The sequence below is a fragment of the Capsicum annuum genome, chromosome 6, assembly GCF_002878395.1.
Source record: "Capsicum annuum cultivar UCD-10X-F1 chromosome 6, UCD10Xv1.1, whole genome shotgun sequence".
Lineage (NCBI taxonomy): Eukaryota > Viridiplantae > Streptophyta > Magnoliopsida > Solanales > Solanaceae > Capsicum > Capsicum annuum.
The window spans coordinates 213542247-213570084 of NC_061116.1; the positions used below are offsets into that span (position 1 = coordinate 213542247).

The 27838-nt window shown below is 36.1% G+C and overlaps 1 pseudogene; it reads left to right on the forward strand.

Annotated features, from left to right (window-relative positions):
- The first annotated feature begins 2762 nt into the window (after positions 1-2762).
- The window catches only part of LOC107853121, a 30273-nt pseudogene continuing 5197 nt past the window's right edge, over positions 2763-27838 (forward strand).

The following is a 27838-nucleotide window of genomic DNA, read 5'->3' on the forward strand; positions in this document are numbered from 1 at the left end:
TCAGTTCCTAATCAAATACTGAGATGAGAGGAACAAGAAATCCAAATCAACTCAATCGGACAAGAAACGAAGCTGGAATCGCAATTTGAAGTTGACAACTCTGGCTGAAATTTAGGTGCGAAATTCAGCTTTTTTTTTCTCTCTTTGGCTCTGAAAACTCTCTTATTGTGATGGTGAATAAGACCTAAAAATATCAATATATATGCCCCATAATAATGGGCCTACGGTCAAAAGTGGGTTGGTCAAAATTGGGCTTCATTTATCCACATAGGAAGGAAAAAAGACCAAATAACCCAACACTAACAATGCTATCATATTTTGTTGTTGTCGAGAGTGACTCTGAGATTAGGTGTTAGTTGAACAATCTCACTTCGAAGCATTGAACTATTAGAAATGGTTTATCTATGTGATCCGTTAAAAGTTTGGCTCGTTTATGCCATTGCCGTTACAAAACAGGCTCATTTAAGCCATTAGTTTTTAACGGTGGTTTTGTAAAAAAACCTTTGCTATGTGAACTCTTGCTAGAGGTTCACACCACCAAATTAGAACCAGTAAAAATATTACTCATTTTAAATAACATAACCAGATTCCATATTATTCTATCCCATATCAATCAAATTCCACAACCGATTTTTTTTAAAAAAATGAAAGTTTGAAAATGCAACTAAATATTTATAAAAAAATTGCAAATACTGCTTTATTGTGTGTGGGTGGGTGAGTGGGGTGGGGGTTGATTTCGATGAAACTGAAAAGTGCAAGTATTGTCATTATTTTGCATATTGTTCATATCATTGATGAATTATTGTTCAATATATCATAAGTGTATATTGTGTAATTAAAGGGATGTGCATGGCCTAATGGCTTCTATAGATCCTACATGTTGGAGTATAGTCAACACGAGTTTGTTTCTATGAACAACTTGGCTTATGCCAAGGATACATTGTTCACGGGTTGAACTTAGTTTTTGGGATGATTTACTTTCACTTGTTTTGTTTACTTATTTATCTTGCCTTTTTTTTTGTTATGAATGGCAGAATCTTCAACCCATTAATCGCTTTGTTGTGAAAAAGAAGAAAACAACTTATTCATCAATAATAATGAACAATATGCAAAACAGTAGCAATATTTGCAGTTTTCAATTTCATCCCTCCAGTATCTACGGGTTACTTTTATAAACGATTTTCATTGGATTTTCAAACCTTTTTTTTTTTTTTTGATTATTGGATTTGATTGATATCGAATAGAGTAAAATCAAATATGGTTATGCTATTTAAAATTTTAAATGAGTAATATTTTCAGTGTGTCTAGTTTGGTGATGTGTACCTCTAATATGAGTCCATATAGCAAAGGTGGTTTTACAAAACCACCGTTACAAAATAATGACATAAATGGGCCTGTTTTGTAACAGCAATGGCATAAACGAGACCAAACTTTTAACGGATGAGATAGATGAACTATTTCTAATAGTTCAATGACATATTTGAGCTTTTTTCCTTAATAGTTTAATGATTGGGATTTAAAAGTGGAGGTTTTTTGTTTTATTTGTTTCCCATCCGGTGTCCGGTACCCGCATTGGAGTCCAACTAATCCGGATTCGCGCCGGGTAGGGCCCCATTCGGGAGGTAGTTCTCCTAACAGAGTTTTCTCCATACCCAGGGTTGAACCCTCGACCTCTGATTAAGGGTGAAGCAGCCCCATCTGCTGCACCACAACCCATGTTGGTAAAAGTGGAGGTTAAGGATAACAAAGCTTTGATGCAATCTAAGTGAATAGATTAATTGGTTTTGCTAGGGTTATAAGTTCAAATGGATAACACTAGAAAATTATTAAACTTATTCGTCCAGAGATATCTGTGGTAAAAAAAGATTCATGATTGGTAGAGATTAATTTGGCTAGATTATATAACATAGTGAGAATGAATTCGGCAAATAAAGAAATCATAACTTTAGGCTTCTTAATCATGACATCAACCCATTTTCTAGTTAGTTTGATTTATTGGTTATATAGTTTAAAACAAAAATCTTAATCATGAAAATCAAATAACTGTTCCAACTTATTTTCTTTACGATACTGAACAACGAATCTTAGTTCACTCTAGAATTTGACTCTGGTCTTAAAAACCAAATTATATTTACAACAGTCACTTAACCTTTTTAGGACAAGCTTTTCTCTTGATTAATAAACAATATATAACCCCCCCCCTCCCTCCCCAAAAAAAAGTTAGCATTTTACCATGTTTCATTGTGAAAATAGAAAAAAATATTTTTTATTTTGAAAGTGAACAATGATATTTGAAAATTAAAGTTGCACTTGGCAATTAAATAAATTTGAATTATTTTTGAATTTTTGAGGGTAATTTGGAGTGAAAAAAGTGACAGCTTTTTTATTGTTTTTGGAATTTTAAAAATTCTCGAAAAGTAAAAATATAATTTTCCAAATTTTATGACCAAACATTTCTGAAGTTCAATTCCGGAAAAAAGAGAAAAAAATTTCGTTATTAAACGGGTCCTTTAATGATATTTATGTTTTTTCTTACAATAATAAATGACTTATGCAGTAGAATACTCCGTAATAATGTAATCTCATTGAAATATAAAAATTCAAATATTTTTTTTTTTGGTTAATTACTTTTCTGCCCAACTATGCTTACCTGTCTAAACTTTATATCTTCAAAAAACCAACACTACTGAAGTATCAACAGCAAAGTTGAACAAAGCAACAAGCCAAAAAGTCAAGAAGTTCCTCTCTTTCACTCAACAAAAATGGTATCGTCAAAACAACCGACTGGTACCTTACCGCCCATCGGAAACAAGAGGCCATCATCGTTGTCTGATGATGTACCTCCATTTTCGAAGCATACAGAGGTTCATATAAATTTTCACTGCATTCATTTATTTTATTTTGGTTTTTTGTTAATCATTCAATGAGTATTGATTCTTTTTTTTCTCTTCCTTGATTGTATCAAATTCAATTTTTATTAGGTGGATGATGCACCTCCTTCTGTGAAGAGTCCAAAGGTGCACTCAAATTTCTATTTCATTCATTTTTTTATTTTTTTTTTGTTAAGTGTTTGGTTAGTAAATTAATATTTTTGGTAGGTGATATACCTCCTTTCTAAAACGTCCAAGGATTCACTCAAAATTCTACTTATCTTTTTTTTTTCTTGGAGGTTTTTGTTAAGCGTTTGATGAGTAAATTGATTCATTTTTTCTTCTTTTTGATTGGTGTGAATTGATTTTTTTGGGCGATGACAATGTGGATACTTTGGAAAAAAAATTGATGCTGCCATCTGAGAATTCAAAGTAGTTACACTCTTCTGATCAACCCGAACTTGAAGCTGGCAATGTTGCTGACCAAAGAGTTAACGACACAGCTGACGAAAAGGCTGAGGCCGCTGCTGACTGAAAAATTGAGGCTGTAGCTGACGAAAAAGTTGATGTTGCGGCTGACGGAAAAGGTGACGCTGCAGTGGACGGTGGAGTTTTCACACATGCCCCAGTAGGCAAGTATTTTTTTGTTTTTTACTTCCTTAGTCCCTCCACTTTAGTCACACCTTACAGAGGGCAAGGTATACTACAAATATAACGTCAACTTTTTTACATATCCAGTTTAAAAATAATTTATCTATTTATTCCTAATTTGTTCTTATTAGTTTAAAATAATTAATCTTTTTAAATCCTAATTTTCCCTTGTTATTATTTATAATCACTTCACAATATATTTATTAAATTTATTATATTCTAAAAGGTGATATAATAAAATTGTCTTTGGTATCAAGTCAATAATGGACAAACAAAAAATGGGCTTAGGAAACACTTTATTTATCTTTTCTGTTTTCTTAGGAGAGTCTTTGATGTCATTCAGGTTTTGTATTGGACAAGTCTTGGTGCCGACTCATATCAGAGTATCCAGAGGTTTTAGATTAGTAGTATTTGTTTTTCTTTAACTATTTTTCTGTTGAATATTGGTTTGTAGATTTGATATCTAATAGAATGTATATTCTGCAGAACCCAACAGTAGAGGTTAGTAAGACTTTTTTGGCGGTTGGTGAGAACAAACACTCATGCCGCTGCGATGACGTGCTTTATAAGGCTTGTAAATGTAGTGCTCTAAATTTGGACTCCCTTGACTTTCCTGTTTGTTCAACAGTTTAAGTCTATTTGCCATAATTCGAAACACGCTGTCTACTAGTGAAAAGTTTAGTATGAAGATGCTTTTCGAAACAAATTAAAAGAAATGATTTTTTCTTTTCAATGCTGATGCACAGATCTTTTCTGGATCAGAATTATCTATAGTATCTTCAAAAATTCTCTTTGGGCGCTGTTATATTTATTCGAATCTCCTCAGGTAGTTGGAGCAAAATATCTTTAGGCACTTTTCTTCTTGAGAGATTACCATATACAGAAATTTAAATATGAACATGTGGCATACTGAGGCGAAGTTAGGATTTCGACGAAAAGGATTCAAAATTTGAAGAAAAACTAACCGAAGAGGTTGACATCTATTATATGTACATAAAATAAAATTTTAATAATATAGAAATAATATAATTTTTTACCACCCGTTCGAATGACTGCCCGGTCTCATATCGAAGGACTACATTAGTTAACATTTGTTTGACTATTTTCTAAGGTTGTGAACTTCATAATGTATATAGATTACTCATTGTTTGTGGGCATGATCAGCATCAAGGAAAGTGGGTGGCTTTCCTTGATAGAAAAGGAAGAGGCCATGTGCAAGTCAATGGAAAGACCATCAGCAAATATTCTTTTTGCTTTCTCAATTCAGGTGATGAAGTTGTCTTAAGTCAAGAAGAAAATAATGCATATGTATCCTCTACATGTTGCTGTAGGAGCTATTATGATTCCATTTCTATTTGCTCAATCCTTACGGTTTTTGTGATTCTTTACTATTTCTCATCTATATGATTGAATATCCTTGACATTGTTCTATATAGATTGTTTAGTTACTATTGGAGTCACCTGCAGATGTTGGGACCAGTGCCGGAAAAGGAAAACCATTGAATATCGAAAACCAGGTAGAAGATGCTTTAGCTATTTGTAACGCCCCGGAAAACGGGTCCCGGAGCGTCACTTCGTGCTTGAGGCTACGAGTAGCCCCAAGCTAACCCTTTGAGCCATTTTCATTTAGTTCAACACAAATCAACGGGGTTTCCATAAATAACCCTCAAATATCAACAGAGTCCGTGAAACCAACATCAGACATCGCGTCCTCGGAACAAGAGAACTCACCACAACAGAGGATGTAGAACAGCGTGCCCGAAGAATCACTGTCGAACCTGAAACTAAGCACCTGAACCTACATTCCGAGAAAATGCAGCCCACATCCGAAGATGCGGGTCAATACCATGGAAAGGAACCGAGTATATTGGGGTGCATGCAGTTGTATAAAATCATCATCATAAATATTTATAAGAAATATGCAGGATGTATGAAAGACTCACATAGCCCGAAGAAAATTATCATAATCATGAGAGGAAGAAATAAGTACAATAACACATGTGAGTCATCATATAATTTGTCAATCACTTTCAGTTCATCAAGAATATCAATTCTCATAATGTAAATATCATTTAAATCTTTCGAAAGAATAACTTTCACAACTCCACTTTCAAATCACTTCACCATTCACCATAGACACAAGGAAACACACACACTAGGAGATCCTATAACCGATATAAATCATGTCAGCTACATGGAGTCCAACGTACAACCCATGTTGGGGAGAGCCGTCCTATCCTTGCCATTGGAGTAGGACTATCGATATCAAATCCAGACAAACTAGTGATCACTATATAAATCAACCTCAGGCTCACTCCTACGGTGGCACGTAGTTCTAGGGAAGTAAGGTCGTTTTATACGTCCCACTCGGTGCTAAAGATTTCTCCCGGACATAACTCAGATCATTTCAAAGACAATCCACAACAAAAATATTTCAGTAATATATAAATATACATCGGAATCCACCATGCTTCCCATCTATCAAAATCAACCGCGTTGTGGATTTCTTTCACACTCGAGTTCAAAACAACTCCATTAAGACCAAAAGGTCAAATCATTCAAAATATCTCAAATATTCAACATCAACGTGCTTATAACATACACTTTCTCAAAAAACACAATTTTCAATGGGGATTCACGACCCAATTTTCAAAATCATGATAAATATCGTTCAAATAAAAATCATGCCTTTGTAAAGAAAATTACTTTTGGGCACAAGAACGAAAGAGAGTTCTTGTTGGAAAACCCCACATACCTTGAATGATGAACTTTAGATTGATAATCATTTTTGAGATGTTAATCGTATCTTTGAATGATGGTTCTTGGAGTTCTTGAACTAGGAACTTGGAATCTTGAATAAATTTGTTGAATTAATGGTGACTTGAAGTTGGATGTAGGAGCTTAGGGTTTTCTTTTTGAGGGAATTTGATTAAATATAACATATAATGCTTCTAATAGGCTTTAATATAGGGTTTGGATGGATTTTTGGGTGAGGGGGAATGACTAAAACGCCCCTAAAAAATAAATAATTATCCAATCTATCCTTTGGTGGACTGTTTTGATAGTCTGAAGTAGATCAACCATAACATTTTACTCCAATATCCAAATTGGATGAAACCAATTTCATTAGAAAGAGGGATCTCATATCTTTCCGTTGATATATAGTATCTCACCCAGATCATTGTGTACGAGGTGTTATGATCATTTGAAGTTGACCCAAAAATTTGCTTTTGATAGGCTGAAGTAGATCGACGATAACATTTTTCTCCGATAGACAAATTGGATGAAAACCATTTCATTGGAAAGAGGACTTGTAGATCTTTCCATTGATATATAGTAGATCACCTAGATCAATATGTACAAGGAGTTATAATCATTTAAAGTTGGAGGAAAAATACGCCAGGCCTCAGTACTTTTTCCGGCATGTTTTACTGTTCACTACTATTCACGGTTCGATCGAAATGTTCATAACTCGTCGCTCGGGTGTCCGTTTTGGATGATCCACATATCGTTGGAAAGATTATTCGATACTCTATGCAATGGTGGGTCATAATCTAAGACATTCCACACGGAAAATTTATTATTCATTCTAGAAGATAGAACCCAACACATTTACGCACAAAACTTCAACGAAAAATTTCCCGGGGTATTAAATCATCCCCCCCTTGGAAACATTCGTCTTCGAATGACTCTATACATGTCAAGATTAGATAGGGAATGGAGCATACAGATGAAACCATTCATTAGACTCATCACCACATTGTTTCTCACTCCGAATGCAACATAGAATGCATAAATTCAAGAAACTACAGCTGAACACATAATAAATCATAGCTGAACTGCTGCAAATTTTATCAAAAGTGCATGATTTAGGAAAGAACGGTACCTTCGGCTTGATTGGAGTTCATGGAAAATAGGTGCGGGTACTTGGATCGGATATCCGCCTCAGCTTCCCAAGTTGCACCCTCAACAGATTGGTTTCGCCACAACACCTTGACCAAGGGAACTTCTTTGTTCCTTACTCTTCGGACACTGAAATCAAGAATATCAACTGGAATCTCATCAAAAGAAGATTTTCTTAAATGTCAGCACTCACAGATGAATCCACCACCACAAAATCGCTAATATGCTTTCTAAGCATGGAGACATGGAATATTGGAAGAACAGAGGACAACTCGGAAGGCAACTCGACCTCATAAGCTACCTTACCAACACGGTTAAGAATTTTGTAAGGACAAACATAACGGGCACTAAGCTTCCCCTTTTTTCCGAATATCTTCACCCCCCTCATGGGTGAAATTTTCAGATACACTAGGTCACCAACTTCAAACTCAAGGTCTCTCCTTCTAACATTCGCATATGACTTCTGACAACTCTACGCAGTTTTTAACCTTTCCCTAATCAACTTAACTTTTTCCATAGCCTTAAATACCCAATCAGGACCACTCACAACTGCTTCACCCACCTCGAACAAACCTATGGGTGATCTACACTTCCTCCCATATAAGGCTTCAAATGGAGCCATGCCAATACTAGAGTGGAAACTATTATTGTCAGAAAACTCTATCAACGGTAAGTGATCATCCCAACTTCCCTTAAAGTCAAGTGCACAAGCTCTCAACATATCTTCTAAGGTCTGGATGGTCCGCTCAGCCTGACCATCGGTCTACGGACGAAAAGCAGAACTCAAAAGCACTTGGGTACCAAGACCCTTCTGAAAAGCTTTCCGAAATTACGAAATGAACTGAGTACCTCTATCCGAAATGATAGACAAGGGAAATCCATGCAGTCTGACTAGCTCCCGGATATACAATCTAGTGTAATCCTCAGCAGTATATGAAGTATGAATAGGCAAGAAATGAGCAGACTTAGTCAACCTATCAACCACAACCCAAATGGAACCATGATGACATCAGGAAGGAGGTAAACCAATCACGAGGTCCAGATTTATCTCTTCCCACTTCCAGGTGGGAATACTAAACTCTTGCATCATACCATTAGGTCTTTGGTGTTCAACCTTAACCTGTTGGCACGTTGCAGACTTAGCTACAAACGCTACTATATCTTTCTTCATGCCACTCCACCAATAGATTTCCCACAAGTCTCGGTATATCTTCGTTGCACCAGGATGAATAGAATATCGTGCCCCGTGCGCTTCAGCCATAATCCTCTGTCTCAGATCATCAATATTCAGGACACACAATCTACCCTGAAATCTCAACACACCATCTCCCCCTTGAGAGAAAACCTCTACTTTTTGGTCCTTGACTAACTCCTTCTGTCTGACCAAACTAGCATCTAAGTATTGCTTTTCCTTAACTTTCGAAACCAAGGAGGATTCGGAACTACTCTGAACCCCTATACTATCTTCAGTAGAGTCAAACAACCTAACCCCCAATCTAGACAAACAATGTAAATCACGAGCCAACTCTTTCTTACCTTCTACCACATGTGAAACACTACCCATGGACACTCTACTTAGGGCATCCGCCATAATATTGTCCTTGCCCGGATGGTATAGCACACTCATATCATAGTCCTTTAACAATTCTATCCATCTTCTCTGCCTAAGATTCAATTCTCTCTGGGTAAACACATACTGCAGACTCTTATAATTAGTGAAAACATCAACATGGACACCATACAAATAGTGTCTCCATTTTTTCAAAGTAAACACAACAGCAGCCAACTCAAGGTCATGGGTGGGGTAATTTTTCTCATTGGGTTTCAACTGACTAAAAGCATAAGCTATCACCTTACCCTTCTGCATCAATACGCAACCCAACCCAACTCTCGAAGGATCACAATACACCACAAAACCATCAACACCATCAGGCAAAGTCAAAATAGGGGCTGAAGTGAGTCGAGTCTTCAACTCCTGAAAACTCTTCTCACAAGATTCGGACCACAAAAACTTCACTTTCTTTTAGGTCAACCGAGCCATAGGAGACGCTATAGAGAAGAAACCCTCAACAAAACGGCGGTAATAGCTAGCTAAACCCAAGAAACTTCAGATATTAGTCGGAGAAATAGTCTAGGCTAATTTCTAACAGCTTCAGTCTTTTAGGGATCAACTCTAATACCCTCAGAAGAAATGATATAACCCAGAAAAGCAACTGACCTTAGCCAAAACTCAGACTTACTTAACTAGTCAAACAACTTGTGATCTCTAAGGGTTTGCAAGACAGTTCGGAGATAATCAGAATGTTCATCCTCACTACCGGAGTACACCAGTATATCATCGATGAACACTATGAAAAACCTATTCGGATATAGTCAGAACACTCGATTCATTAGGTCCATGGAAGTTGTTGGGGCATTAGTTAACCCGAAAGACATAACAAGGAACTCAAAATGTCCATAATGAGTTGGAAAGCAGTTTTTGGGATGTCACACTCCCTAACTTCAAGTTGATGATAGCCGGAACGAAGGTCTATCTTTGAGAAATAACTTCCACCTTGCAATTGGTCAAACAAATCATCTATTCTCGGACGGGGGTACTTATTTTTTGCGGTGACTTCATTCAGTTGACGGTAATCAATGCACATATGAAAAGAGCCATCTTTCTTTCTCACAAACAACACAGGAGCACCCCAAGGAGAAACACTGGGCCTAATGAAACCCTTATCTAGTAGATCTTTGAGTTTCTCTTTCAATTCCTTAAGTTCAGCAGGGGCCACACAGTAAGGAGGAATAGAAATAGGCTGAGTATCGGGAAAAAGATCAATCTCGAACTCTATCTCTCTATCAGGAGGTGTCCCTAGGAGATCATCTGGAAAGGCATAAGAAAACTCATTAACGACGTTAACAGACTAGAGAGTTGGAGCCTCAGACTTAGTGTCTTTGACACTAACCAAATGGTAAATACACCCCTTGGAAATAAGGTTTCTAGCTTTGAGTTAAGAGATTAAATGACTCTTGGGTGACACAGAATTCCCAGACCACTCAAACACGGATGCACCCAAAAACTGAAACTTGACCACTCAGGTCCGACAATCAATAGAGGCATAAGAAGAATACAGCCAGTCCATACCTAGAATCACATCAAAATCTACCATGTCGAACTCAATCAGATCAGCCAACAAGACTCTATAAAGAACGGTAACAGGACACTTTTTATACACTTTCTGGGCAACAATCGAATCACCTACTAGGGTAGAAACTAGGATAGGCTCAGGAATAATCTCAGGACTCATTTCAAAATTCACAGCAATCAAAGGTGTAACATATGAGAAACTGGATCCAGGATCCAACAAAGCATACACATCAAACTGAAATATACGAAGCATACTAGTAACAACATCGGGAAAGTCCTCCTGTTCTTGGTGGGACGGTAAAGCATAGAATCTATTCCGGCGCTGCCCACCAGCATTGCTAAAAGAGACGCCTTGAGTTGGGGCTGGGCGAATCTCTTGAACTGCAGCACTAACAGTCTAAGTCTGGGTCTGCGGGAGATAATCACGAAGCCCTTGTCCATCCTGTGGACAATCTCTAATTCTGTGACCCATGTCACCACACTAGAAACAACCCCTCTTCTTACCCCAACAATCAACCAAATGAGCCCTACCATACTTAGGACACAAGGGATGATTTGGCTTACTGCCAGCACTGTACTAGGACCTGGATGCATATGACCTGCTACCTTGCTCCTGCCTACCTCTAGGCACGGGAGCACTAGCAGATGACGGTGCTGGCATAGACGAATGAACTTGATACTGAGGGAAACTCCCTCCCTGCGATCTAGTCTGACCCTGTCCGTGCTGCTCGGACCTAGCTCTCTTATTCCCTCTCATTCTATCTCTCTCCTTAATCTTTTCTGCCTCAATCTGTTGGGCATGAGTCATCAGCCTAGAAAGATTTATCTCACTATTCAGCATAGCATACCTACACTCCTTAACCACATTACTAGACACTCCAGTCATAAACTTACTCATACTAGCCCGATTATCAGCTACTAAGTCAGGAGCATACTTGGCCAACTGATCAAACTTTAAACAGTACTCCCTAACAGTCATAGAGCCCTATCGCAGGTTCATAAACTCTTCCACCTTCGCCTTCCTCATCTCCAAAGGGAAAAACTTATCCAAAAATGCATCCTGGAACTCTTGCCAAGTTGTAGGGATAACTCCCTTACCTCTACCTTTCCTCCAAGCAACAACCCTGTCATAAGCAAGGTCTTTCAACCTATACGCAGCCAACTCCATACTATGTTGATCAGATACATGCATCACCTGAGTAATCTTCTGCACCTCCTCTAAAAACAACTGTGGATCCTCATCAGACTTGGACCCATAGAATTCTGGTGGATTCATCCTCATAAAGTCACGGATCCTGGAAGCAACTGAATCACCTCCCTACTACTGTGGAGCCGGGGCCAGGTTGGCCTGAACATTTGCAGTAACATCTTGGGCCAGCGCCTGAAAGGCTGCCCTAAATTCAGCATGAGACACGTTTTCATTCAATGGGTCAGCGGGTTAAGGTTGCTGACCATTATTATTTCTTCTCGCTCGATGTGGAGGCATATTTTTGAAAGAAGAGAGAACGAATCAATAGCAGAGAGAGACACTTTAATAATGATAGACTTCTGAAAGAAAGAATCATATTTTTTCTTAAAACGTCTTGTAGCCTCTTGCTCATAGATGTGGTGCGCTATACACCGATGATCAAGACTCTACTTAATGCGGCTTGTCAGACTCCCTAGGATACCTTAAAACCTTAGGCTCTGATACCAAGTTTGTAATGCCCTGGAAAATGGGTCCTGGAGCATCACACGGTGCTTGAGGCTACGAGTAGCCCCAAGCTAAACCTTTGAGCCATTTCCATTCAGTTCAACACAAATCAATAGGGTTTCCATAAATAACCCTCAAATATCAACAGAGTAATCATCATCTAAGAATAAAAGAATTTCAGAAAGATAACAAAATACGACTTATTACTCAACTCCCAACATCTATTCTAGTCTGACAAGCCTCTAAGAAAATCAATAAAACCAGCAAACCATTGAGACATGCCCCAACTAACTCATACATTGTTATCAAATGTAAATAATTTCGTGAAACCAACATCAGACATCACGTCCTCGGAATATGAGGACTCACCACAACAGACGATGTAGAATAGCATGCCCAAAGAATCACTGTTGAACCTGGAACTGAGCACCTGAATCTACATTCTGAGAAAATGCAGCCCACATCCGAAGATATGGGTCAGTACCATGGAAAGGGACCAAGTATATGGGGATGTATGTAATTGTATAAACATCATCATCATAAATATTTATAAGAAATATGCAGGATGTATGAAAGACTCACATAGCCCGAAGAAATTCACCATAATCATGAGAGGATGAAATAAGTACAATAACACATGTGAGTCATCATATAATTTGTCAATCACTTTCAGTTCATCAAGAATATCAATTCTCATAATGTAAATATCATTTAAATCTTTTGAAATAATAACTTTCACAATTCCACTTTCAAATCACTTCACCATTCACCATAGACAAAAGGAAACACACACACACTGGGAGATCCTATAACTGACATAAACCATGTGAGCTACATGGAGTCCAACGTACAACCCACGTTGGGGAGAGACGTCCTATCCTTGACATCGGAGTAGGACTATCAATATCAAATCCACACAAACTAGTGATCACTATATAAATCAGCCTCAGGCTCACTCCTATGGGGGTACGTAGTTCTAGGAAAGTAAGGTCTCTTTATACCTCCCACTCGGTGCTAAAGATTTCTCCCGGACTTAGCTCATATCATTTTAAAGAAAATCCACAACAAAACAATTTCAGTAATATATAAATATACATCAGGACCCATCATGTTTCCCATCTATCAAAATCAACCACGTTGTGGATTTCTTCCACACTCGAGTTCAAAACAACTCCATTAAAATCAAAAGGTTAAATCATTCAAAATATCTCAAATATTCAACATCAACGTGCTTATAACACACACTTTCTCAAAAAAAAAACACAATTTCCAATGGGGATTCACCACCCAAATATCAAAATCATGATAAATATCATTCAAGATTCATGCTTTATATCTCCACACATGTAAATTCATCTTTCAAAATTATAAACATCGAGATTTCATAATAATCATCATTAGATATGGCTTCATGCTTCAAATTCGTAAAAATCAAATAAAAATCATGCCTTTGTAAAGAAAATTACTTTTGGGCACAAGAATGAAAGAGAGTTCTTGTTGAAAAACCCCACATACCTTGAATGATGAACTTTAGATCGATACTCATTTTTGAGATGTTAATCGTGCCTTTGAATAATGGTTCTTGGAGTTCTTGAACTAGGAACTTGGAATCTTGAATAAATTTGCAGAATTAATGGTGAACTTTGGAGGTTCTTGAAGTTGGATGTAGGAGCTTAGGATTTTCTTTTTGAGGGAATTTGATGAAATATAACATATAATGCTTCTAATAGGCTTTAATATAGGGTTAGGATGGATTTTGGGTGAGGGGGAATGACTAAAACACCCCTAAAAATCAAATAATTCTCGAATCTGTCCTTTGGTGGACTGTTTTGATAGTCTGAAGTAGATCAACCATAACGTTTTACTCCAATATCCAAATTGGATGAGACCAGTTTCATTAGAAAGAGGGCTCTCATATCATTCCATTGATATATAGTATATCACCCTTATCATTGTGTACGAGGAGTTATGATCGTTTGAAGTTGAACCAAAAAATCGCTTTTGATAGGCTGAAGTAGATTCACCATAACTTGTAACTTTGATAGGCAAATTGGATGAAGCCAATTTCATTGGAAAGAGGACTCGCAGAGCTTTTCGTTGATATATAGTAGATCACCCAGATCATTATGTACATAGAGTTATGATCATTTAAATTTGGAGAAAAAATACGTCAGGCCTCAGTACTTTTTCCTGCATGTTTTACTGTTCACTACTATTCACGGTTCGATCGGAATGTTCATAACTCGTCGTTCGGGTGTCCGTTTTGGATGATCCACATATCGTTGGAAATATTATTCCATACTCTACGCAATGGTGGGTCATAATCTAAGACATTCCACACGGAAAATTTATAATTCATTCTAGAAGATAGAACCCAACACGTTTACGCACAAAATTTCAACTAAAAATTTCCTGAGGTATTACACTATTGCTCGTGATTTTGATTTGACAGTATTTTCAAACCCATGTCAAGCTCTATTTTCTTTGAAACCGACATCTCAGGCTAGTGGTAAAAAAACACCCAAGAAATAAGCTGCATGCCTCCTTCCCTTGTTATTCATGATATTCTGATTTTGAATTATCCATTGGTACAATCTTGATGGCCTTGAATTAGATTCAGCTGCAAATATCGGCAGCAATAATGCTGCTGATTTTGAATTATCCATTGGTACAGGCAATGCTAAGTCATTCGCTGAACCTTTTCTTTTGGCCTTCTTGCTATGAGCTCGCAAACTGATCCATACATTACCTAAAAAACTTATTTATTAACAGATGTTGGAGGAATGATGGTGGATTACAGGATTTATGCCTACTTCAACTTCAGAGATGTCTTCAAAATCTGTTGCAGTTATGGAAAAACTTTATGCTGCAATCATTGATGGACAAAATATAGCAGTATCATTCGATTACTTTCCATATTACTTAAGGTGGGCAATTAGGCAATAAGATCACAAAGCATAATCCAGTTACCATTGTATATCTGAAGTTCTACTTAGTTTCCTTTATTTTTTTCTCTTGAGTTCTTTGGTCTTTCGGGCATTTCCTGATACTTCTTATATTTTCTTATATTCTAGTTAAGAAATAAAAATATTTTCTTTTCATTATAAAAATATTTTCACTATATATTAGACAGGTTTTAATTTTTGTTCATGTTAACTTATTAGTGAATTAATTAATTTTGCAAAAAGAAAAAGAATTTGGTATGTAATATTTGTGTTAGACAAAAAAAATTGAGACCTTTGAGCTAATGCAGATCAATTTAAATAGTGACTTCATAAAAAGGAAAAGAATATAGTAATTTTCAAGTGAGTTACAATAATTTTTCAAGTGGTTAAATATAAATGTTAAGTTCCACAACTGTGGGATGAAGAAAAAGTGGTCTCCCAGATCCATTTCTATATAAGAAAAATAATCACTTGTGAATGTGGAAAGGTCTCTAATCCTGTTCCAACTGTCTACTTCTATGTTTTTATCTAAGACAATCTTGTTTCTGTATGATATGTGTAATTTTGATTTTAGGGTATTACTTTCTTTCTATACTTAGGTCACATATTTGAACCTCGTGCCATGCAAAGTAAGCCTTGTATTAGTATTTACATAGAGAAGGGTAGAGGCGCGGTCCCATTATTCTCAAATTTCGAAGCTACGGTTTGTTAAGGGTTTGCCTTAGATGAATTTCTCGGTCATAAAAAAATTAATTAATCTATGAATTAAAAGTGTGTCCATTTTAACAATTTAAACTTTTAGATGAGATAGATTACACATTTCAACTTAGTATCGGAGCCATACTCGTTCTCATTCTTGATTAAAACAATGCAAGGCCCCCTTGTTATAATGTCGACGCACTAGATATCCAATTTTAGACGTGCAATAGGGTATTGAATGGATCACATTAGTTCATACAACGGACATTACTCTTTTATTAGATGTTGTCGTTTACCCAGGGTTAGCCATGCCTCATCTTGTTTTGATGGTAATTGAAGAATAATGCAGTAACTCACACTAAGAGTAAATCAGTGTAATCAGAGAGAAATGAAGGAAGAGATAGGAGAAGATCAACTATCTTAGAATCAGGGAAGAAAAGAGAAGAAGAAGAGTAAATCATTGTGTTGTATTGATGTATTAAGAATTCTGTTCTTTCTAGTAGTACATAGTCGACTATACATAGAATAGATGATAGCTTAATAGTGCATTGTCAACTAACTAACTGACTTCAACAATGTAACTAACTTATTGACACTTTAATTTACTTTCCCTTCTTTTTCTTTCTTTACTCTCATTCCTCAACACTCCTCCTCAAACTTGGCACTGCAAAGAGATTGACAAGGTCAAGTTTCGACATTAATTATTTAAGTTGAACCTTGGTTAAACCTTTAGTGAAATCATTTGCGGGTTGGGCATGAGTGAATATGCATTCAGTCTTGATCAGCCCTTGTAGGATCTTTTTCGTCACAAAGTAACAGTCTATTTCTATATGTTTAGTCTCCTCATGGTAGCTACAGGATTTGTATCTATTTGCAAACTTGTTTTGCTGTCACTGAAGATGGTCAGAGGTAGTTGTAGTTAAACACCTAGATCCTTGCCAACTAACTATGTAAGTTCTGCAACTGTTGAAGCAAGGCTTCTATACTCTGATTCAGCTGAACTCCTAGAAACAGTTGATTGATTCTTTGACTTCCAAGAAATTAGAGATTCACCTTGTTTAATAGTAAAGCCTATAATAGACTTCCTAGAGAAAGCATATGAAGCCCAATCTGCATCACAATGACCTATAAAAACATCTTCTTTTGAGCTAAACATAAGAAGACCCTATTTTGATTTTCCTTTTATATATTTGATGATTCTAAGTGCTACATTCATGTGATATTGTTTTGGACACTGCAAGAACTAACTCAAGGTCCGCACACTATATGCTGTGTTTGATCTTGTTACTCTAAGGTATAAAAACTTACCTATTATCCTTTGGTACATCCTTGATCAGCTAATACTTCATCTTTTGATCTTGCATCATCTTAAGTATATTGATCATATTCTGTAGTTGTTAATTTCTCTATAGTATCAAGTGGAGTAGGTGCTGGTTTACCAGCACTGAGACCTGTTTCTGAGATTAATTCCATTACATACTTCCTCTGATGCATCATAATTCCTTATTTAGACCTTGCAAATTCAGCACCTAGGAAGTACTTTAGTTCTTTAAGATCCTTTATCTTAAAAGCTTTGTGAAGAGCCTCTATGGTTTCACTTATTTGATCGAGTTTGCTACCAGTCACTAGTATGTCATCTATATAAACTAGTACAACAACTATTCTTTCACTTGTCTCTTTGATGTAAAGAGTATGATCATACTGACTCTTTTGAAGTTATATTTAATCAAGGTTTGATGCAGTTTTGCAATCCATTGTCTTGGTGCTTGCTTCAATCCATACAAGGGTTTTAAAAGTCTACACATTTGTCTCTCCCCCTGACTTTTAAAACCTTGTGGATGTTTTATATAGTCTCATCTTCCAAATCACCTTGTAAAAAGGCATTGTATATATTCATTTGAAGGATATGTCAATTCCTAGCTGCAAAAAATAGCAAAGACAATCCTCAGAGTAACCATTTTTACCATTGGGCTAAAGGTTTCTTGATAGTCTATCCCTTCCTTTTGACTGAACCCTTTTGATACCAACCTTGCCTTGAATTATTCTTTTCTCTTGAAGCTTTGCACTTGATTTTGTCAATCTATTTGCACCCTATAGGATACTTGCCTTCTGGAAGAGTGACCACCTGCCAAGTATTGTTGTTTTAAGAGCAGCTATCTCAAACTGCGTAGCATCTACCCACCTAGCATCTTTGACTGCCTCTGCATAAGTGGTTGGTTCAATAAGGTTTGAGAAGTTAGATAAGTAGCATTGATACTTGTCAGACAGATTAAAGAAACATAGTTTGAGAGAGGATATAAGATATTGTCATTTATAGTTAATGACACAAAGTCTTTCATCCATCTTGGTGGATGTGTGCCCTTGGTGGACTTTCTTTGACCAGAGTGTGTAGTAGCTTTTAGAGGCAATTCAGCAACATTTTGTCTAGTTATTCTTCTTGTGTAGTATCTTGTTATAGCAGGAATTTATGCAACAGGAACTGTAGTTGACTGGACTAGAGTAGTATTAGTTGTATTTTATAGTTGTTCAGTATGAGATTGTGATTATGAGTCATTCTCAATAGTTGGTTGTGGTTTTGATTTGTTACCAGCAGGTTCTTGTGACTATGAACCGGGCTCAACTCCTATCATATCAATAGCTAACTCATCACTACTTCCTGCTGTGAAGCCACATACAGGAAATAACGATTGCGAAGCTTAAGTCATAGTATCCTTGAATGAAAATATATCTTCCAAGAAAATGACATCCTTGTTAACAAAGAATATCTTGTTAGTATTATCATAAAGGATATAGACTTTCTTTGTTTCTGAATAACCCATGTGAATAGCCTTTCTTGATCTAGGCTTAAGTTTTCCAATTCATGTACTACCTTAGCACAGCCTAAGACCTTTAGATGATCTAGTGCAGGTTTCTTGTTGTATAGTTTTTCATAAGGTGTGATATATCCTAATATAGAAGAAGGAAGCCTGTTTATTAGATATGTAGAAGATTTCACATAGTGTCCCCAAAACTTTAAAGGCATATTAGCATGAAACTTAATAGCTCTTGTTATTTCTAGAAAATGCCTATCTTTCCTCTCAGCTACACCATTTTGATTAGGTGTATATGAGCATGAAGTTTGATGAGTTATGCCTAGATTTGCAAAGAGTTCAGAACATATGTGATTGACAAATTCAGTACCATTATCAGTTCTAGTCACTTTTACACAAGTATTAAACTGGGTTTGAATGTAAGACAGAAAATACTTAAGAACAATAATGACATCATCTTGAGTAAAAACACCATGTCATTCTAGTAAAATCATCCACAACAATTAAGAAGTACTTGTGTCCATCACAAGTAGAAACCTTATAAGGAGCCCAGAGATCCATATATACTAAGTCAAAAGCTTTAACACTAGATATACTACTAGAAGGAAAGGCTAGCCTAGTTTATTTATCAAATAGACAGACTTCACACTTATTTATATTGTTATTTACATGAGTTTTTGAAACAGAAAACATGTGAGATAGTATCCTAAAAGGAACATGTCCAAGCCTACTACGCCATAGCCTTATATTAGATTTATTTGTGTTCTGAGTATTGAACACGCATCCTGCTACTTTGCCATGTCTCGGAAGTTTTTGTCTCAATAAGAAGTATAGCCCATTTTTCTCTATGCAAATTCCTTCACCTTACCACTCTAAATTAAAGATCCTGAAACACACAAAAGTTAGGGAAGAATGTACATGAATAGTTAAGTTGCTTAGTAACATTTGAGACTGATAATAGATTGTATTTAAACTGAGGTAGATGAAAAACATTCTGGATAGTACTATTTTCAAATATATCACTATATCCCATATGTGTCACTAGTGACACATCACCATTGGGTAGTATTACTCTTTTTGGATTTAGATATTGAATCTTTTTTTAGAAGATCAATATTGCAGACATATGGTTTGTAGCACGTGTGTCAATAACCTACTTAAGTGGATTACTGCAAACCATCAAGTCACTGCCAATACCTGACATATTTGTTGCACTAGTAAATGTCAAGGAAGATGTCACTTAATTGTGTTGTTCAAATTGGTTATGTCCTAGTAGTGCAATTCAAACAGCCTTACTCCATACAACATAGTTTTCAGTCCCCTTTAATTGGAAAGACACAAGAGACGTACCTGATACATCTACCGTAGATAAGAACCGAGGATGATTATAATCTAATGGAGGCTGCAGTGGCCGTGGGATTGATCCACTATTGTTGGAAATTGATCCAATTCTTTGTGCATCAAAAGTCATCTTCAATAGAGTAGAGTTCCTTTTAGAGCAAATCACTTAGTCAAGCAGTTACTTTAAGAGTAAGCAAGAAATTATTGGAATTCAGAAATTCTTGAATGTGGAGATGAACACCAAAAATTCAAAACAAAAATTGTTGGATCTACAAGAGCACTGATTCAGTTTAGTAAGCTCTAATACCACGAAGAATAATGCAGTAACTCACACTAAGAGTAAATCACTTTACCAGAGAAATAGAGGAAGAGATTGGAGAAGATCAACCATCTTAGAATCAGAGAAGAAAAGGGAAGAAAGAAGAGTAAATCATTATGTTGTATTGATGTATTTAGAATTTTGTTCTTGTCAGTAGTACATAGTCGACTATATATAGATATGTTATAGTTGTGACCCGAATTTTGTTGATCCGGCCCTGAAAGTTTCGCGGTGCGACTTATGTTTGTGTGTTTTCAAAATACCAAGCCTGTAAGTACACCATTAGAAGCTCATGACTTCAAAATCTCAGTCACTTTATCTCCAAAAACAGATGATGAGCATGACTATATGTCTCGAGTTCTATACTCTAGTTCCATCGGTTTTTTTATGTATGCGATGGTGTGTTTTCGACCAAATTTATCTTATGCCATTAGTGCAGATAGTAGATACATGGCAAATCCTGGCAAAGAACATTGGAAAGCAGTTTAATTGATTTTTAGATACTTGCATGGATCTGCTGATATTTGTTTGCAGTTTGGGCAAAATAGAGATGGAGTAATCAAGTATGTTAATTCTGATTTTGCAGGAGACCATGATAAAAGGAGATCCCTTACCAGCTATGTTTTCACCATTGGTGGTTGTGCTATTTGTTGAAAAGCTACCTTACAGACTACGGTTGCTTTGTCAACTACTGAGGCAGAGTACATAGTTATTATAGAGGCTTTCAAGGAAGTTGTTTGGTTTAAGGGTTTGTTTGGTGAACTTAGAAGAGACTTATAGATTACTACGATTTTTTATGACAGTCAGAGTGCTATCTTCCTTACGAAAGATTAGATGTTTCACGAAAGGACAAAGCACATCGATATTCGGTATCATTTTATGCATGAAATTATTGGTCGTGGTGATATTCTGGTGAGCAAGATTAGTACCCATGATAACCCTACTGATATGATGATCAAGACACTACCAAGTGCCAAGTTTGAGCGTTGCTTGGACTTGGTTGGTGTTAGTTGTTAAGATGTGCCATTAGGGGCTTTTGTGGATGAGGTAGAGAGTTTATCTTGAATTGAATTTGAGTTGTGAATTAGAATTCATGTGAAGGTGGAGATTATTAGAGTTGTGACCAGAATTTTATTGATTCGGCCCTGAAAGTTTCGCGGTGTGACTCATGTTTATGATTTTTAATGGGGTCTGTGGTGGTAGCGTAGGATAGGCCTTATCCCGGAGCTAGTATGCACCTTTATGTTTTTGGGCCTAGGACTTATCTGTATGCACGTATTATATAAGTGCATTTAGTGGGTTGTATTGAGTATTCAGAAAATACGCACATTCTCCACACTGTACTCCTCTCCTTTTATAGTGAAATTTCTCTGCCTCTACCCGTGGTTTCTCCCGCCAGGGTTTCCATGTAAATCTATTGTGTTGTTCTTGTTTTTCTTTTACTTTTGGTTTTCTTTATTCTGTCCGAATCTAACAAGAGTAGATGATAGCTTAAAAGTGTGGTGTCAACTAACTAACTGGCTTCAACAATGTAACTAACTTCTTGACACTTTTACTAACTTTCCCTCCTTTTTCTTTCTCTACTCTCATTCCTCAACAGTTATATAGCTATCTCACATAGTATGCAGCTTTGTGCTTTAAATAAACCTTGGTTTGGTGAAGATGTCTGTATCTGTGAATTTGCAGAGAGAACACAAAACATGCGCTGATTGCCACTTCATATTTACACCTAAAGCACAATGAGCAAGTTAAATATATCAATGAGCTTCTTGCGGTCAACCCAAGAATTTTGCTTTCTGGTCCTGCAGGTTTCTTATTTTCTCAGTAATTATTTAACTTATTTTGTATTGTTATTATTTCATTTTTCTCATTGGAGCGCTTGATCGATATTAATCTACGGGTACTGACCAGTTCTGCTTTTGTTTTCCAGGATCAGAAATCTATCAAGAGATTCTGGTGAAGGCACTTGCACATTTTTATGGAGCCAAATTGCTCATTTTTGATAGTGAAGCTTTTGTAAGATGAAATTACTTATTATGCTTTTGAGGAACATTGCATAATTAACCTTAATTGTTTTTCCATTTTTGTTGTTCTTGACCCCCCTTGAAGTAGTACTAGTGGCCACCTAGCATTTAAGGCGTACTTTGAGTTCCGTCTTATAGACCTATAAAGGGGCTATAGACATATTGAGGGGATGCAAAGAAAGTAGATGAAATTTATGAAATTTCTTCTTTCCTGGGATTGATTTTGCATGTCATCGATCTTATTTCTACGAGTTAGAGTTCTTTTCAGTTAAATCTAGAGTCAGTGGCCTATTAAAATCTTTCATGTCATTTTCTAGACTTTGCTATTCCCTTTGTCACTCTTGCATTTTTATTGATGTGGTCAGACTCAGATGCAAATCATGGATACATTTTTATATCATTCAGAGACTATCTGTGAAGGATGCTGAGCCAATGGAAGGCACTGAAGCATCATCTAGCCCAACTGCTAATAACAGTATATCTTCTTTAGCTGGGCCATCGAAAAACACGGTCTTTATGACAGGTATTGACTGCCCTTTGGTTAGTCCCTTGTTTTTGAATATTCAGGAGTTGCATTTTTTTTTCTTCAGATTTTATTTTTACTAAGAAAAGAAAATATAGAAAAAAAAGTTGGGGTCTATTGGAAATAACCACTCTACTTCACCTACCCTCCTCAGATCCCACTCTGTGGGAAAACACTAGGCATGTTGATGTTGTTGTTTTTCTTTCTACTAATAACCGATGTTGAAGATTTTCAGGTGATAGAGTCAGATTTTATTGGTTCTACTTCTGCACTTGACTCGACTCCCATCAGGTAAATTCTAATTTTCCTACAAACCTCAACACCAACTCTTATGCACTATTAAATGATCTGTATCTTATATCTAAACAAATTTCTGATGTTATTTTGTGATGGACCCTAGCAATTTTGTCCTTCCGGTTTCTCATAAACGAAAATAATCATTATTGATCTATATTTCTTAATGTCATCCATGAAACTGCTTTATCCAGGAAAAATACAAGAATCACTCTTGATACATTTGCTAGTAACTATATGGTTTTACGATTAATATACACTCGATCCTTTTAGTCATCCCAAAAAGATTGATGTATTTCTATATTTAGTTCTCCCACTTGTTTCAATTTGTTTGCTTTACTATCTTTTTTAGCGTGTATTAAAAAAATGCGTCTTTCTTAATTTGGCAACTCTTTAGTTTCACCATCTCACATGACGTGTTAATACCACAACATAAAGGGCATTCTACATACATTATACATGTCTTTAGATTAAGATTACTTTCTTAAACTTCATGTCAAGTCAAACTATGACAAACAAATTGAAATAGAGAGTAATAATTTACCATTAAACTTTTCATTTTACCGTTGATGAGATAGTTTATAGCCAATAATATCTATCATTTGTTTTAGACCACAAGTTTCAAAATCTTCCTTTCATTTTTAAACTCCTGTGCCAGTCAAACACCTTCACATAAATTGGGATAGGAGTATTTGTTACTTCCCATTTTATTTGTTTAGTTTATAAAGTTAAGACATAATCTTTATTTTTCTGCATTTTTAGGCAGTGAATTGTACTTTATCTCCTGTACCACATCTTGTTCTGCAACCGCCCATTCATATGTTTTAGTACAATCCGAGTCTGTTATTTTTAACCTTCTCTGTCTTGTTCCATTGTTCCAGGGGCCCATCATTTGGAACTAGAGGGAAGATTGTATTGTCTTTCAAAGATAGTCCATCGGCAAAGGTTGGCGTCCAATTTGATAAACCCATCCCACAGGCATTAGTTTAGGTGGTCTTTGCGAAGATGCTCATGGATTGTTTTGCAAAGGTATTTTTGGAATGCCAGTTAACTATTTTCCTTTAGTTTATATATTAAGTTAACATCATTCTTAAGTACGCAGTCATAGTTTTACTTCCAATGCATTTTACCATTACTTCCTCTCAGTCGATGAACTGCGCTTAGAAGGCACTGGACAGGATGATCTGGAAAATTTACTCGTTCACACATTGTTTGAGGTGTGATTTCTTTCAACAAATAAGAATAAGTTCATTTGAAAACTAATATGTGGGATTTCTGTTCCTTTATTTTTGTATTTTGTTGTAAACTTTACTCTTTACCTTTCATTCTACTTTTTCAGGTTGTAATCAGAGAAAGCAGAAATTCCCCAGTCATATTGTTCATGAAAGATGCTGAGAAGACTACGGCAGGAAATTCAGTGTCATATTCAATGTACAAAAGTTGGCTTGAGAAGATTCCAGATAATATTGTGATCATTGGGTCTCACATTCATTCAGATGATCATAAGGAGGAGGTACTATTTTCAGACCATAATGCCCAAGAATAGATGCCTGTGATTATATCTTTTCCTGTTATAATGTGTATACAATGTATTAAGTTGCCTGTAATGGAAATTTCTTATGGATTAAATTTCTTGGCTTTAGTAGTTATAGGTGCCAAAACTTTGTGAGACCGATGCTTGATCGAGAGGATGAGAGGGGACTCTTATTATAGCAAAAAGTTCAAAATATCAACTTCGCATCACAAAAGAGACATTAGTTTAGTTATATATATCAATGCATGCATGCACATGCAGCATACACAGACACAGACACAAACACACAAATCATTTTCAGACACTCACATATGAACACTACATAGTGTGGCATACACCCACACTCTCAATGACAACAACAACAGTGACATACCCAATGTAATCCCACAAGTAGAGTATGGAAGGGTAGTATGTGCGCAGACCTTACCCCTACAAGGTAGAGAGACTGCTTCTGATAGATCTTCGGGGCAAGTAAAAGCATTACAAAGCAAAACAATTTGAAAGAATGACCAACGTTCTTAAAAGCGAGAAGCACAAAAAAGCTCTAAGGTACGTAGGGGGTGATACAATCCCACATTAATTGGGTATTGGAGTGGTGGTTTGTTTATATGGACTTGGGTAAATACTTCCCTAATGAGCTAGCTAGCCCTTGGGGACAAGTTATGCCCAATGCCATATTTTTACACATATATCCTTTCAATTGCTTGACAAAATAAGGCCTAAACATGCTTTTTCTATTTTACTCTTTGCAGTCACAGCCTAAAGGATCTCTCTTCACCAAATTGGGCAGCATTTTATATGTGCTCGCCTTCCCGGTATAAGCTCTTCAGTTTTTTTTAAGAACTTTCAGTTAGTGCTGAAAATATCTTGTAAATGAGGATGTCGAATTATAAATAACGGGAAAAGAACCCTGCTTTACATGTAGGCCACCTGTGTTCTTTTTCATCTTTTTTTTTTTGGGTCCTATTGAGCATTTTTGGGGGATCAATTTTGGAAGCACGATATGTCTTTGATATTAAACTAAGGCATTTGGATACAAATTACTACTTGTTTGTTTGGAAACTAGGCTTATTTTGTAAAACAATCTATAAGGATTTTCAGAAATTAAACCATCAAAGCGATCTTATTTTATAAAAACAGCTACTTCTTTGATAAATGTCACAACCAATATTTTATAAAACCAAACCACAAAAATATTCTAATTCTAACTAAGTTCCTCTTGCTTATGGCCGTGAATTAGGCCTTTATTGTCCTCATTTTTTTTTAAAATAATTTTTCTAATTCTTCGTTGTCTTTCGGTTCCTTTCCTCTTCATTTTAGGTGCTTTTTCCGCTTCACCAACTTTAGTGTTGTTTACGCTTTTTAAAAGAAATTTATCTTTTCCAAAAAAGTATCATTTACATTCGAAAACCCTGGATATGAATTGGCCCTTGTGTTGTATTACCGTTGAATAAACACAGCCATATGACAACTTAATTGTCTTTTTAAAGTAGTACTGAATTTTGACGTGTTCAGGATAGTTTTGGGAAGATGCAAGACAAGGGGAAAAAGGTTGCAAGCACAAATAAATTTCTGACGAAACTTTTCCCAAATAAAGTGGTTATCTACATGCCGCAGGTCTATTTTTTAAATTCTATAGAATTTTAAATTCTTTAGCAAATCACTGAGTGGCTTTGAGTATTGCAGGATGAAGCACTTCTGTCTACTTGGAAACAACAACTGGATCAAGATGTTGAAACCCTAACAATGAAAGAAAATTTTAATAGCTTAAAAACAGTAAGGCTTTCTGACCTTTAAAGTTATGAATGACCAATTTTTCACCTCACATTTGTGAATCCCCTCAGAAAGTACGATATGTTTCCAACTTAAAATGGAGACTTGACTTCCCAAATATGTTTCCAAGGCCATTTGGACCCCTGTGTAAAAACAATAAGTTGACCTTACTGTAAAGATCATCTTACTATAGCCTTTCCATGTTAAGTAATCTTCACTGTCTGTTGTCCCTCTGGAACACCTTCAGCATTCTAAGACTAGGTTACTGCTCTCTGATATTCTTTTTTTTTTTTAAATTGTGTGAACAAGTTGAATGATTGATTTATGAATTCAATAGATTAATTACATGACTTCTGTCTTTAACTACTTATTGCTATGTGATTGTCGTTCTTATATAGGTGCTAAGCCGGATTGGGTTATAATGCAACGGACTCGAGACATTGTGCATCACTGTTCTTCCTTTTTCTTCACATAGTTGTGGGAAGGGGGTTGAGGGATGTGTGGGATACTTTAGATTCTCACTATAATATACATCACTATGTCTTTTAGATCATTCAAAATCTCTATCACATCCGTGTCAATCCGACACGATTTGGGTGTGGGTATAGGATCTACACAGTATTTGATCGAGATAACTTATGTGCTTTGACTATACTATAGGCTAAGATCATAGGTTGATTGGATATTATGTGTTATCATCATTGGCGGATCCAGGAATTTTCTTCCGGGTGTTCGAAAAATAAAAATATAAATGTGTGAAAAAGACAATAAAATTTACAATTTCAAGGGATGTAAAATATTTTATTTATTTATTTATATAGCAGTAGCACCTAGCGTTTTTTTTTATAATAAGAGTTGTACAGTACATTTAATTTTTATAATAAGAGTTGGCAGTGAAAATAACACCACTGGGCTATCTAAGTGCCTTGTTTCATGTGGTTCAACATTAATATATGTACATAAATATAGATTTTCTACTTTCTATATACAACGTAATTTTTTGCCGAGGGGTTCGGGTGAACCCCCTGTGAACCACCTAGGTCTGCCCCTGGTTATCATAAGTTGTTGTTCTTGTCTTTCTTTTACTTGTGGTTTACTTATTCTATCCAAATCATAACATCCTTCATTACCAAAAAAAAAAAAAGGAAGAAATTACAATTATGTCAACCAGGTGTTTTTTTTTTTTTTTTGCAAAAAGAGCTGAATTATTGGGTGCTTGAAGGTGCAGAGAAGGTTGTTGGATGGGCGTTGAGCCATCATTTGATGCGGAACACGCAAGCAGATGTTGACATGAGGCTTGTCTTATCTCCCGTTAGGTAATAGAAA